Below are 14390 nucleotides of genomic sequence, written 5' to 3'. Positions count from 1 at the left end.
CAAATGCCTAGATTTTTCTCCTGGTTCAGTCACTCCTCCCTCTGTCTAAAGTGCAGGCACTCCCAGACATTTCTAGAAACTCATTTCTTGCCCAGTTCCCTCCCCAAGGCCGCTGAGAGATCTGTGCAAGGGCTGAATTGTTACACATGGGTCATGATACTATTTTATGTTTCCAGATGGTGGTGAGAAGCAAGCTGTCTGTCTCTCAAGGGTCATCACTGGAGGGAAGGATAATGTTTCACGAACAAAAGAGTGCCTTTCTCACAGAAATGTTCATAGGTACCTTGTTTGTTTGTATTTTATTATTTATGTGAATGGGGTATGTTTGCTTGCAGTCTCCCACAGAAGACAGAAGGGAGGGTCAGATTCCTTGGAAGCTGAAGTTACAAGCAGTGGGGAACACCCTGACAGAGGTGCTGGAACTGAACTCGGGTTCTCTGGAAGACCATTACTTGCTGTTAACCACGGAGCCTTCTCTCTAGCCTCGTTTACTTACAGAGACAAAGAAATTGTTCAACTTTTTACCTCTTTACTGTACTTAGCACCTATTATCATTTCCTACTACATAGTTGTCAATTGATAAATGCATGTTGAATCAACTAGGAGATCAGATTTTTTACTTTTTATTTCAATTACTTATTTATTTTGGTTTTTTGAGACAAGGTTTCTCTGTGTAGTTTTGGTGCCTGCCTTGGATCTCACTCTATAGACCAGGCTGGCCTCGAACTCACAGAGATCTGCCTGGCTCTGCCTCCTGGGTACTGGGATTAAAGGTATGTGCCACCACCACCCAGCTGAAAATCAAATTTTTATCTCTTACAGGAAGCCCTGCTGACCTACTCAGTAAGACTGACTGCTCCCAACTTTTTCCGTGATTCTTTAATAACAATACTTACATGACTTTAATATCTCAAATAAAACAATACTTATATGTCTTTAATATCTCAAATATTAAGTATACATTAGGCTTAAACAACCCTGTGAAATACTGCATATGACCTATAAAGGTATCTGTAGGAACAGTACTTCTTTTATCATTCATTGTCCCATATACGAGATACTCCCAGGAATTTCTCTTCATGGTTATATCCAGCATGTATGTGATTCTCTTATGTAATATTCTGACACTGGTGCTTTTATTTAAGGAACACTACATTTCATGCCTGATGAACTTTCCAGTTGTATTTGGAATCATCCTTAGAAAGGATGCAAGATCATCCTCTTGGCTCCATTTTAGGGAATCATCATCAGCTATCCTCCTATTTCACACCTACTTCTGATATTGTTGTTTAGAGCATGCATATTCACATAACAATGTTTTGTTATGTTCTTTGCTGTTTGGAATAAAATGAAGTATGAATAAAATACCTGTAAAAATATTTCTGAGTAATTGTATTAAATATGGCACTAAGAGCCACTAGCAAATTAGGGTTCTGAATAGTAGGCTGCCATAAATTCTTTGGCCTGAAGAAATTAAAAGTCAATGGAATTTGACTAACATAGCATATGAGAAGTGGGAAAGAAGCATGGGTCATACCTTTTTGGATCCTGTGTTGTCAGAATTAAGGAGAGAGGAGGAAGGGTAGATTTGGGAGGCTTTATCAATACAGTTCCAATAATAATTACTGCAACCAACAAAGCCCTAGGTAGTTCACAATTTGTTATTCTAACAAATAATAGCTACAATAACCAACATTTATATGGTGGTTCTAAAGTGTATCAAGATTATCTAATTTGTTTCTTACAATAAGCCCATGAATTAGCAAGGGCTAATTCATCATTCTCATACTATATATGAAGAAGGTTAGCTTCAGAGAGGCAGTTGAACTTGATCTTGGGTGCTGAGTTTGCACTTGGCTCTGATGTGGCCTAGCCACATGTCAAAATGCTTTTCTGATGACTGCAAGCACATCACGGCACGAATAGGGAGCGAGGGTAATGTAGTTCTCCAACTTGGTGTCATAAGAAAAGGTCTTTGAAATAAAAGCATTGTTGCTAAGTCTTTCCTACTGCTGAAAATTTATTATTATTCTCTGATTATTTCCAGCAAACTGACTTTAACAGTCACCCTTAGCTCTAACCTACTGAGTTTCTTCACTGTAATTTGTTTCCCCGCCTTCTAGATAGAAAAGTAACACGTTTGAACATTTACCCAAATTCTTTTTTTTTTTATTTCTTATTTGCTTTTATTGACATTCACTTCACATTTTTTTTTTTTTTTTTTTTTTTTGGTTTTTCGAGACAGGGTTTCTCTGTGTAGCTTTGCGCCTTTCCTGGGACTCACTTGGTAGTCCAGGCTGGCCTCGAACTCACAGAGATCCACCTGGCTCTGCCTCCCGAGTGCTGGGATTAAAGGCGTGCGCCACCACCGCCCGGCACATTTTTAATGCCATACTTCTACTCAATCATCTGGGTTAACCAAATTCTTAACCACAAAATCATCTCAACCAGAAATATCGAAATGTCCATTATGGTGCAATTTGCCTTAGTTTGAATAAAGTTTAAGTAGCCTGTGGTAGGCATCAAATAACTATTGATTGACTGATCAACATAAAGGCTGCCTTGAGAATAGCAGTTGGTGGCTAAGCCCTGGAATACTGCCTGGCTTCTTAGTTAGAGTTGTTATGTCAGAGTTACATAATAACTTATAGCACCTATATGTTTGTACTCAAAAGGATAACTTTTGTAAAGAGACAAACATAAAAGAAGAAACTGAGCTGGGGTAAAGAGAGGATTGCCTGAACAAAAAAAGATATATAATTTGATGTAGATAGTGTATAGTCCATTCTTGGAAATGACATTCCCTGGTTTCTCTGTCTTATTCATCTGCTGGATGACTGCTGAGGCACAAATCCAGAGAAGCATAACTAGAGACCTGTCAAAAATTCCAAAGAAGGCCAGAGATATGGCTCATTAGGTAAAAACACTTGCCACCAATCCTTAAGATCTGAATTTAAACCCAGGAATCCACATGGCAAAAAGAACTCCTGCAAGTTGTCATCTATCCCACCACCACCATACATGTAATAATTTTTTAAACAGACTATTGTATTCTGTCCCCTAAAATTCAAGGACTCTAGTATTTTCTGTGTAAGACACTGTCTAGTAAGAAAGATATTGGGCTCTAGATTTTGGAAGAAAAATTTAATAAGATGGTTAAAAAGCAATTCTATGCTTTTTTTTTTTTTTTTGGCCCCTGGATCAAAAAAGACCAGAAATACATTAGACAAACATGATAATGTCTTGTCTTCCAGACAGATTTTCTGGAAATTTGTGACTTTCACAAATCTAAAACAACAACAAGAAAAAATAGAAGCACTTTCTAGTCTCAGGCCAGGCTCCATAGTCAGCTGTCTATTTTTCTTGCCACCCAGATACTAAAGAGTTTGGCATCCATGGGATCTTAGTGTTTGGATCTGGAAGGGAAACTCTCCCACCCTGCTTTATCTGTAGGCTGGATAAAGGTTTGGGATTTAGCAATAGGCTTTGCTAGCTCAGCTTGTGAAAATCACATTCTTTATCAACTCCCCAGATGGTTTAGATCATTAAAAACACAACAAAACAAAACAAAAGCCCTTCAGAGTGTACACTGTGAAGATATTCTCTAATTTCCAAGAAAAATAAATATATGTGGAATTTCTCACGGATTTCTCACACTTTCTCAGCACACAGCCTGAACCGCTGTGGTGAATGGGAACTTAAAGCCACCGTTTTTGAAACTGCAAAGCCTTGTGCTGAATACTTAACTTCCAGCATCCCCTTTGCCTTTCCAGCTTGTCCATCAGCCCCCAACTCTCAGTCAGTATTTATCTCTTGGGGCTTAGCTTAAACTGAAAAGTGTATGTCTTTATTCAGTGAATTTGGGGCAACTGCCTCTCAATAAGCAACAAAAACAAAAAGGCTGTTTCAAGTCAGAGAGACCTCAAGAAAGCGTCCCACCATCTGCCAAGGACGGAGGAGAGGGCCTGTGGGCCAACCTCTCTTTACTGAATAGAAGAAACAGTCCCATCCTCTATGTGTTCTGCACATCGCAGATCAAAATATAAAGATCCCAGCAAAGAAACGGAATAAAATAGAAACAGCCACACTCAAGGGGCAGGCACTTAGAGGGCCAGACCCCAGCTTAGTGGGCCTCATTGACTATGGTGTGGAAGTAAAACTGGGGAGCTGAGGAGAGTGGGGCTGGAGGGAAAAGGGGGTCTTGCTAAGCGGGCATGCACCACTGGGTAATGGCTGGCATTTGCAGATCTGCATGGCAGGGGAGCTTTTAGCGGTTTGCCACTGCCAGCTGATGTCTCTGGCAACATCAGTGCCAAGAAGCCAAAAATGAAGCAGGTGCAGGGGCAGAGGAACTGAGTGCGGGGGACAAGAGGGGGGTTTCAGAACAGAACTTCTGTTGTTAAGAAATTGCTTGCCTTCATTAAAACCTAAACAATGGTTCACTTTGACTCCGGTAACATTTTCAGTCCGCTGGAGTCCTGCACACACACTTAAGACAAGCCTCTTACATTTATGCACAGGACTAAGAGACTGTTTTGTTTGTCACTTTCCAAAGCTGTGGATTGTCTGCGAGCCTGCTGAAGTCCTCTGAGAGCAGCTTTCCTCCCAAAGCCAGGAGCATCTGCTTCAGAAAGTGCCCCTTCCCTCCCCTCCCTCCCAGAGTGCCCCCTCTTCAGAAAGTCCCACTTCTACACACCCAGGGCCTGGGAACAGGGGACTGTTCCTGAACTCCAGCATGGCCTCGCCCAGCACTGTGGCCAGCCCAGCCAGCTCAGCTCCGAGAAGCAGCTTTCTGATGAGAAAACAGAAGGACACACTGTCGCTTGCAATTTACATTTCTCTCAAAAGCTGTGTGCCAGCAACATTGTTCCCCTAGCCCAGCACAAATGACAGCAGGGAGAAGACAATGGGTGAGCAAAAGGGAGAAGGGATGGAGGTACAGGATCAGGACCAACAGAGGGCAGGAAGGAAGGCTTGCCACCAGCACAATAAAACTCCGGGATAAAGCCCTGAGCCATCTGCCGCCTGTTGCCCTGGCTCTACTGCTCCTGGCATGGACCTCAGTGGCGGCATTGCATGATGCAGTATGCTACAGTCCTATCTCACAGATACAGGACAACATCTAACTGCAACAGCCTTCCTTCCCCTACCTAGAGGAGCACAAAGCCTGAGAAGAGGATGCTGTGGGAAATCTGTTGAGTGGAAATGCACTTTTTGTGGTATTTTTTTAAAAAAATTTTTATTGAGTCTTTGTGGATTTTACATAGTGTATCCAGATCCCATTCAATCTCCCTGTCTCCTTGCTTCCACCCTCTGCCCTTGCAACCTCCTCCCAAAAACAAAAGTTTTAAAGTAAAAGCAATAAAACAAAACATAAAAAAAAAGTCTTGGTATGGAAGCTGTTGTAACGTGGCCCAGTGAGTCACACAGTATGCCCTTTAGGCCATACATCTTCACTCGTGTTTGTTGCAATGAGTTACTGGTCTGGCTGGAGGCCTCTGGTTTCTGCTACACCCTGGATACTGGGCCCTCACTGGGACTCCTTTCGGATATGCTATTGTTGCCTTGTGTCCTGGAGATCCTGTAGCTTTGGATCTGCAGGTCCAGGCCCTGCATGTGCTCCAGCAGTTCACAGATGAGGTGGGTAGTGGGATGGGCTACCTAGTAGTCCTGGTTCTGGGCCTGTGTGGTAGCTGGGTTGGTCAGCCTGACAGCTTTCTCTCATCATCACCACATACGCGAGCTCTCCGGAATCACCCAATGTGGCAGACAGCCAGGAGCTGTGACAGTTCTCCTGCTCTCGAATCCTGGGTTCGAGCTCACCCTCACTGACACCACCAGGGCCAGCACTGCTGTTTGGCCCAGGTGAGGTGCAGGGTCCACTTTCCAGATTGCTGCAATGATGAGGGTCAGGGCCAGCTCTTTCATTTCCATGCCCACGAGGTCAGCTTTCTGCCTGTTGCACGTGGCAAGGGGGAGAGGAGGGAAGGGTGTATGTTCCTTACCCTTGCCATCCCGTGGCATATGAGGTAAGGAGTGGGGCAGCTCTCCCGCTCTCATGCCCACAGGCCTGGCTCACCTGCACCCCTGCCAACAGGGACAGCCCTAGTGTGTTGCCCAGGCAAGGTGCCCTGCCAATCTCCTGTGTGCTGTAGCTGGTGAGGGGCAGGGCCACACTTTATGTTTTCTAATAGAAACCAATGCAGTGGGAGAAATAGAAAGTGTGCTTGTTTTTGTATAATTTTAGAAGACACAGAAATGGCAACAGTCGCCTCCAAGCCAGATGCTCTGCACGAACTACAAAGAGTTTGATTTATCACAATGTTGTGGTTAAGCATTTTTAGGATTATTTAACATGGATGGATTGGTGGCTTGTGAGGAGTAGCAGCCCCTAGGAGCTAGGTTTGCTTCATTAATAATTGTGGAGAATGGACTATCATGTGGTCTGTCTCAAATCATGCAGATATTCTGTTCTGTTCACAGTATTATATGTGTATTCTAAGCCTCTAAAGCCCAGAAAAATAGTTGAAATCCTGAAGATAGATAGGCTCAGTTTTGACTGTTGTGGTTGTATTTATTAAATATTAAACTATAGAGCCAGGTGAGTGCTGTGGGATGTTCTGTATGTCCTGTGGGAGCCCGTTCTTGGGTTCCTCATGGCTTTACCCAGCAGGTCTGCATAGAAGATGATTAGGACCATGGGCCTGAGTGCAGGTGTCTGAGATGGTCTGCATTTGGCTCTGATTGGTCAATAAATAAAACCTGATTGGCCAGTGGCTAGGCAGGAAGCATAGGCGGGACTAGCAGGGAGGAGAAAAGAAAGAACAGGAAGGCAGAAGGAGTCGCTGCCAGCCACCCGCCAGAACAAGCAGCATGTGAAAATGCTGGTAAGCCACGAGCCACATGGCAAGGTACAGATTTATAGAAATGGATTAATTTAAGCTATAAGAACAGTTAGCAAGAAGCCTGCTATGGCCATACAGTTTGTAAGCAATATAAGTCTCTGTGTTTACTTGGTTGGGTCTGAGCGGCTGTGGGACTGGTGGGTGACAAAGATTTGTCCTGACTGTGGGCAAGGCAGGAAAACTCTAGCTACAGGTGAGAGCTATACTTATCTTTGGGTATAAGGTTAAGTATTTAGAATACAGAAGTTATATAGGTTTAGGGAAATGGCAGTAGGTCTCCCCTAGGATACCAGCCTTCCCTAGGCATGGCTAGTTGGCTAGGTTTAAGCACCAACAGCGAAGAATCCCCTCCTCCTGAGCCTCAGTGTCATTAGACAGCTGTCAGTTATCCCTAAGACAAAAGAGCCACCTTTGTACCTTTGGGAATATCTTGTCAGGTCCATCATAAGGTCAATGTTGTGGTCTGTGGGCTTTACAACTAGGTAGGACTTTTGATTGTTTTTCTTCCTTGGCAGCTTGCATACCACCTTCTAATAGTATGAGAGGTAGTCCAGAAGACTCAGTTTCAGCTCAATTTCTCTAAGGCTTCTGTCCAAGCCTGTGTTGTCTTCTAAAATAGTCTTTTTTGTTTGTTTGTTTGTTTGTTTTAAGAAACAGTTGGAGGGTATTACAGAGATCCAGATCCACAACTGGTTGAAATTCAGGAAATAAGTGTCCATAGGGGTTTCCAAACCCAAATGATACATCTACAAAGCAAACTGTACACCTAAGGCTTTAGGAAAGCCATGGAAGAAAGGGCAGAATGATTTTAAGAACCAGGGGACACTTGCTTCAAGATAATGTCTTCTAGATATGTCAGGAAAGCGACATCCATGATGTCTCAACAATATAGTTGCCTAAACAAGGCCTGTACATTGAAAACACCAGTTGACATGCCAGTGTGGGTGGGGGATATTTCACAAGTTCCCCCACTAAATGAAGAGCTACAGGCAACCAGTTGCTGCTGAGAGAGAGAACTCCCCCTGGAAAAACCTCTTCATAGGTTATCTAATCCCAAGTTATCAGTCCTGAACACATACATGTACCTATGAGCAACACTAAAGGAACTCAGTAGGTTTTATATGTATATGTATATATATGTCAGTATGTATAAAACAATAATTAAAGAGGTCATATCTGAGAAGGAGTGGGGCATTTGGGTGAGTTGGAGTAAGGAGAAGAAAGGATGGAAATTATGCAAATATACTCATGTATGAAATTCTCAAAAAACATTAATTTAATTAAATTAAAATGAATTCAAAATGAAAGTAGAATAGTGTTTCAGGGATTCAGAAGGTTGGAGGTAAATGCAATAAAATGGTTTTACTTTAACATGATGTACACATGTGTGAAAATTTCATACTGATCCCACGAATGTATATAATTAGTGCTTCATTGATTTTGAACACACACACACACACACACACACACACACACACACACAGAATTAGACATGATGACACATGAGTTTAATCCCAGCACTTGAAAGGCATAACCAGACAGATCTCTGTCAGTTAAAGGTCAGCCTGGTCTACATAATGAGTTTAAAGCTAACAAGGAATATCTACTGAGACTATGACTTGAAAAATTAAGGTATATAAATATCTCCATTAACAAAATATAAGTGATTAAGGAAAGTGTGGTACATGAATAAATTATGTCTTAGAAAAATGCTATCTGACATGAGACACTGTGTCTGATATGTTTCTTATTAAAAATTATCTATAACATAGTATATATCAACTATTTTAATTATGAATGTAGGTACTGTTCTAAAGTGCTCACAATAGCTGTTCCAGAGTTCCAGAATTAATGATGTTTTTCTTCATTTTCCCTTTACTTTTTCAAAACCTTCCAAATCAAGTTAATATATTTTAACTCTTATTTGAAGAGTAGTCTATATATAAAAATGCACAAATCAATACATAGCTCATGAATTTTAGAACACCTAAACAATCACATCGGTTGTGTCTAGAGATCACACACACCAAGAAACAGCATCACTAGCTTCAACATTGTGGTTGATATATTGTGTACCCCAATAAAGTTATCTGGGGGTCAGAGAACAGAACAGCCACTATATTAAACCTAGGTTTAGGCAGTGGTAGCATACACCTTTAATCCTAGCATTCAGGAGGCAGAGATCCATCTGAATCTCTGTGAGTTCAAAGCCATACTGGAAACAGTCAGGCATGGTGACACACACCTTTAATCACAGGAAGTGATGGCAGGAAGCAGAAAGGTATATAAGGCGTGAGGGCCAGGAACTAGTTCTTAAGCTTTAAGCTTTTAGCAGCAGTTCAGCTGAGATACATTCAGATGAGGACTCAGAGGCTTCCAGTTTGAGGAAACAAGATCAGCTGAGAAGTTGGCGAGGTGAGGTTAGCTGTGGCTTGTTCTGTTTCTCTGATCCTTCAGTGTTCACCCCAATACCTGGATCCAGGTTTGCTTTTATTAATAAGACCTTCTAACAATTCATCTACACAGCATTCCATGCCTTCCCTTTCCATTTCCCAGTCTCTACCTTGAGGATGCCAATTGATCCAAACTTCCAAACATATTAAGTTGCCCTCTGTGTACTTTTAAATGAAAGAATCATACTGCATATAATATTTTGATGCAGGATTTTTTTCATTCAGCATTGAAGATATTTTGTGAAGGAAAGATCTGTCAGGAAGACATTTCTGCAAGGCAGTTGGTAGTATCAGGACTTTCTTCAGATGATTCTAGGCTCTATTCCAATGCATCTACCCATCTTCTTGGTCTATGCCATGAATCCAGTAGTGGTTCTTACTTAACTTGTCAAGATCTTGACATCAATCTTGCAAGATGCTATTTTTGAGTCATAGTTTTAATCATGTGAGCCACATTTAAACTGTTGTGTCTTGTTCACTTTTAATTAACAACCATTAGATGTCTTCTAGGAGGAGCCCACACTATGACTTTAAGGCGACATTTCCCCATTATACAGACATGAGGAAGCAATATGAGTCAGGACTTTCTTCACCTAGATTTACCCATCTGTTAGAGAACTTGAACTCAAATGGTCCTCAAATTAGAACTGTATCTAATTTCCTCATTGTTTATAGTTAAATTCTTCATTGGAAAGGAACATTCTAGAGAATCAAAAGTCTACCTTTCTTTGACTTTCTCTGCCTAGCTCAGTGTTCAACATTTAATAACTGTAATATTTTGTTGTTAAGCATAAATATGTTGGTATTTAGTTTATTTTTGAGTATCACTCTTTATAAATTGTTTTCTCAGAATAAATAAATTAAACGGACTAGTCGCCTCTGTAATACTGACCATTATCATGGCATTGGATTCTGATTCTTTTAGTATGTAGAGAAAATGGATCTAGCAACTAGACACTAGACATAGAGACATATGTAAAAGAAACATTGACAAGAAGAACTACAAGCAGGGATATAGCTGGGTCATTTGATCTATCTTACTCATTCTTTAGACATCATTCCTCTCAAATAACACAAATACTGTACACAACAATTATGAAATCAGTTAACATAATGCTTAGTGTATAACGGGAAAGCAAAGCAAAGTGAAAACAAGATAAATATTACAATACAAAGTCAGGTATTGATTCTCTTTTAGGGTATTAACAAAACATTTTCAAAAGAGAAGTTAATATACCTATGAATGGTAAGAGACTGATAAGAATAAAAAGTCAACAGTTGTCTTCAATCTTTACTTGATGGCTTTGATCAACCTGATCCCTTGCCTGTGTTTCATAGACACATCAGGCAAATTTACCAATCTGAGTTTTAATTTACTTGATTAAAGGCTGTGTTTTATTAAATTATAATGTCATGGAGTTACTTTACCATAAAGTAGTTCTCAGTAAGATGTGGTGATATTGTGTTCCCCAATATATCATGCACCCTAAAAAATTCATCTGGGGTCAGAGAACAGAACAGCGACTAGACAGACATAGAGGCCAGAAAATGGTGGCATCCACACCTTTAATCCTAGCCTTCTGGAGGCAGAGATCCATCCAGATATCTGTGAGTTCAAAGCCACACTGGAAACAGCCAGGCATGGTGACTCATGCCTTTAATCCCAGGAAATGATGGCAGGAAGGTATATAAGGGATGAGGACCAGGAACTAGAGCTGGTTGAGCTTTTCAGGCTTTCGAGAAGCAGCTGAGATCTATTTGGATAAGGACTCAGAGGCTTCCAGTCTGAGGAAACGGGATCAGCTGAGGAATTGGCAAGGTGAGGCGGCTGTGGCTTGTTCTGCTTCTCTGATCTTCCAGCATTGACCCCAGTATTTGGCTCCAGGTTTGTTCTTATTAATAAGACCATTTAAGATTCGTGCTACGGTAAGACACAAAGTATAGATAATATAGTGTTCCTTATGCCTTGAAGATTTTATCTACCAGCTTTCAAATGCTTAAAAAATAATTTTAAATGTACAAATTATTTTTCCCCTGAAGGTTAAGAATGTTTCTAAATACTGGCATTCAAGTAATTTATCTTTTGGAATTTCAGGATGACATCACTGTGCTCATTCTTTTTATATGCCTGCTCTTTGAATACAGAAAATGTACTACTCTGGACCATCGCCTCCCTGTCCCAAGTGAAGGGATTACAGGCATGCACCACCATGCCATGCTTAGTTTTATTATTGCCTTTAACATCTCTCCAGGCTAAATCTTATCTAATCTGAGAGATTTCCCACACTTAAGGATATTTAGCTGGGCTGCCCTCCCCCAAGCCAGGAACACCTGCAAGCTTAGACAGCATACTTAATTCTAAAACAAAAATTTTCTGAAAATCTTCAAAAGTCTGGTAAGTGAGAATGAGAACAGAAACAACCAGAAAGAGCATGAGAGAAGCAAAACTGAGCTTCGGTGGGCCTTCCAGGCACTTGTGCTCTGCCAGGTTAGACATGCTTAATCCTCTTGACAATTTTACTCACTGTTATTTATTATTCCAATTTTTGGATTGTGTAACTGGGTTTCAGAGACATTATGTAAGTCTCCCTCAAAGCCATATGAGACACAAACTTAGGCATGCGTGGTGTCTTATTCAGGCGATTTCATTTGGGTTATTGCACACACATGAGAAGTCCAATGCTTTTCCCAGAAGACTCTTCATCTCTCCACCCCTTACTTAGTAGTTTCAACTGGGCTGAAAACTGCTTCGTAGTTGGCAGTGGATTTGAAATACTTGCTTCACATCTGATAGAAAAATAATAATTTATGGTCACAGGTCTACTGTGAATCTATTTGTATTTTGTTTTAAAAATGTTTAATTCGGTGCTTCACTATGCTGTGCATTTTAAAGTGCAAATGTACTTTGTTGGTAAATATGATTCAATTAGGCTTACTTATCATTTTCTTTCTGCATAATGTGATTCCATTCTATTAAACATTTTGATGACCATTGGTCTGTAAGGATCACAGGCAGTCATAGCTTTAGTAGTGTCCTTCTTTAAATGAATCTTTCATGAGCTACTGGGGCTAAGCCCCATGTCCTCTCTACTCCTACATCCTGAAATAAGTCTCAGTCTGTTTTTTTTTAACATGGAACCTATAGGTGAGAAGGGAAAAGGCTTACATAAAATTAGTGAGTTTGATGACATACAAATGAACTATTCGGTTTAATAATTAACTAACATCCACCATAGTATCCATGTCATACTTCCCATGTATGTTGCAAGAGTTCATTCTCACAGCATTTCTATGAGCTTAGTCCTACCATTATCACCAGTTAACAGTGACAAACTCAGGGTATAGGAGGTTAAATAAGAATGTTTTTTTCATACTGTTAGGGATCAAATCCAGACTTAGTGTGTGCTAAATAAGTGTAATATTCCCAGGCCAAAGAATTTTTATTTAATCTCCTGTAGCACGATCCAGACAAATCTCTCTCACCCTCAATCCTACAGCCACTTATAAAATAATCCTTCAGAAGTATATATTAATTATAACTGCTCAGCCATTAGCTCAGGTTTATTACTGACTGGCTCTTACACTTAATTTAACGCATAATTTTTATCTATGTTTAGCCATGTGGCTTGGTACATTTTCTCAGTTCTGCCTTGTCATCTTGCTTCCTCTGTGTCTGGCTGGTGACTCCTGAGTTAGCCTTCCTCTTCCCAGAATTCTTTTAGTCTGCTTGCCCCGCCTGTACTTCCTGCCTGGCTACTGGCCAATCAGCATTTTATTAAACCAGTGTACAACAGCGTTATCCCACAGCAATCTCCTACTTTTTAAACTTAACAAACTGGCTTTTTAGTCCCTTATCATATTCATAACATGATGCCTCTTTCTAAGATAATTATGTAACTCATATGTTGATAAAGGTTCCCATGCTGATTGGAAGGAGCAAATAGGTGTGGTTTAGAAAGCACAAGTAAAGAATAATAAAACACACACACACACACACACACACACACACACACACACACAGAAATATAACTACCAGCTTTTGATCCACCATTATGATTTAAAGCCTTTCATGTTGATAAGGGGTACAGGTGATTTTGAACTTGAATTGAGAATCAGCTGAAAGATCCACCTCTGAGCCTGTCTGTGAGAGCATTTCCCAATCAGTTTAACTAAGGAATGAAGAGCCACCCTAAATGTGGGTCATATTATTTCACAGGCATGGCTTCTAGAATTGAATCAAAAGAAGAAAGTCAGCTAAGCACCACAATCATCTCTCTGTGTGTTGTGACTGGACACTATGTGAGCACCCTCATGCTTGAAACACCTTTTGCTGACACACTTCACCTGCTGTGATGGAGTACACCCTCAAACTGTAGCCAAGATAAAGCCCCTCTTCCAAGTAGGTTTCATCAGGTATGCAGTCAGAACATAAGAAAAATGACCATGGCATTTAGCTATTCAAATGTGGTTGCTTCAAACAGGGTGCTTAATATTGAACTTTCCCCGCTGGAGCCCTCTGTGATGACTGTGCCAGACTGAACTTTGTGCCACTCTCTGTTCATGGGACAAGATTGCTTCACTCTTTTTAGGATTCTGTAGCCATAATGCAAGGAATCGAGTAAATAAAAATAATAAAAATGTGTTTCTTAGTTTGGGGTCTGGAAAGTCTAATGTCAAATCCAAGTGTTGACAGGCTTGATTCCACATAAGAATACACATCCTGGCTCAAGGATAGCACTTCTCACTGTCTTCATATGGTTAATGGGGTGAGCATGCACCTTGGGGTTTCTCTTACAAGTATATTAGTTCTATTCCTGAAGACTTTGCCATCATGGCCTAATCATATTTTAAAGGTCCCACTTAATAGCATCGCCCTGGACATTACAGTTTCAACATGAGTTTCAGGAACACACAAGCAAGTCGTGTGGCCCAACTGAGACACAGAAGAGTCACTACATTTGTTTTTCAAGAGAGAGCTGTGAGCACTTTCCCCAGCTTGTAGAAATTATGTCTTCCTTGTAGATGTAACTCT

The sequence above is a fragment of the Peromyscus maniculatus genome, chromosome 2 (genome assembly GCF_049852395.1).
Source record: "Peromyscus maniculatus bairdii isolate BWxNUB_F1_BW_parent chromosome 2, HU_Pman_BW_mat_3.1, whole genome shotgun sequence".
Taxonomy (NCBI): Eukaryota; Metazoa; Chordata; class Mammalia; order Rodentia; family Cricetidae; genus Peromyscus; species Peromyscus maniculatus.
This window is presented reverse-complemented; position numbering follows the sequence as displayed.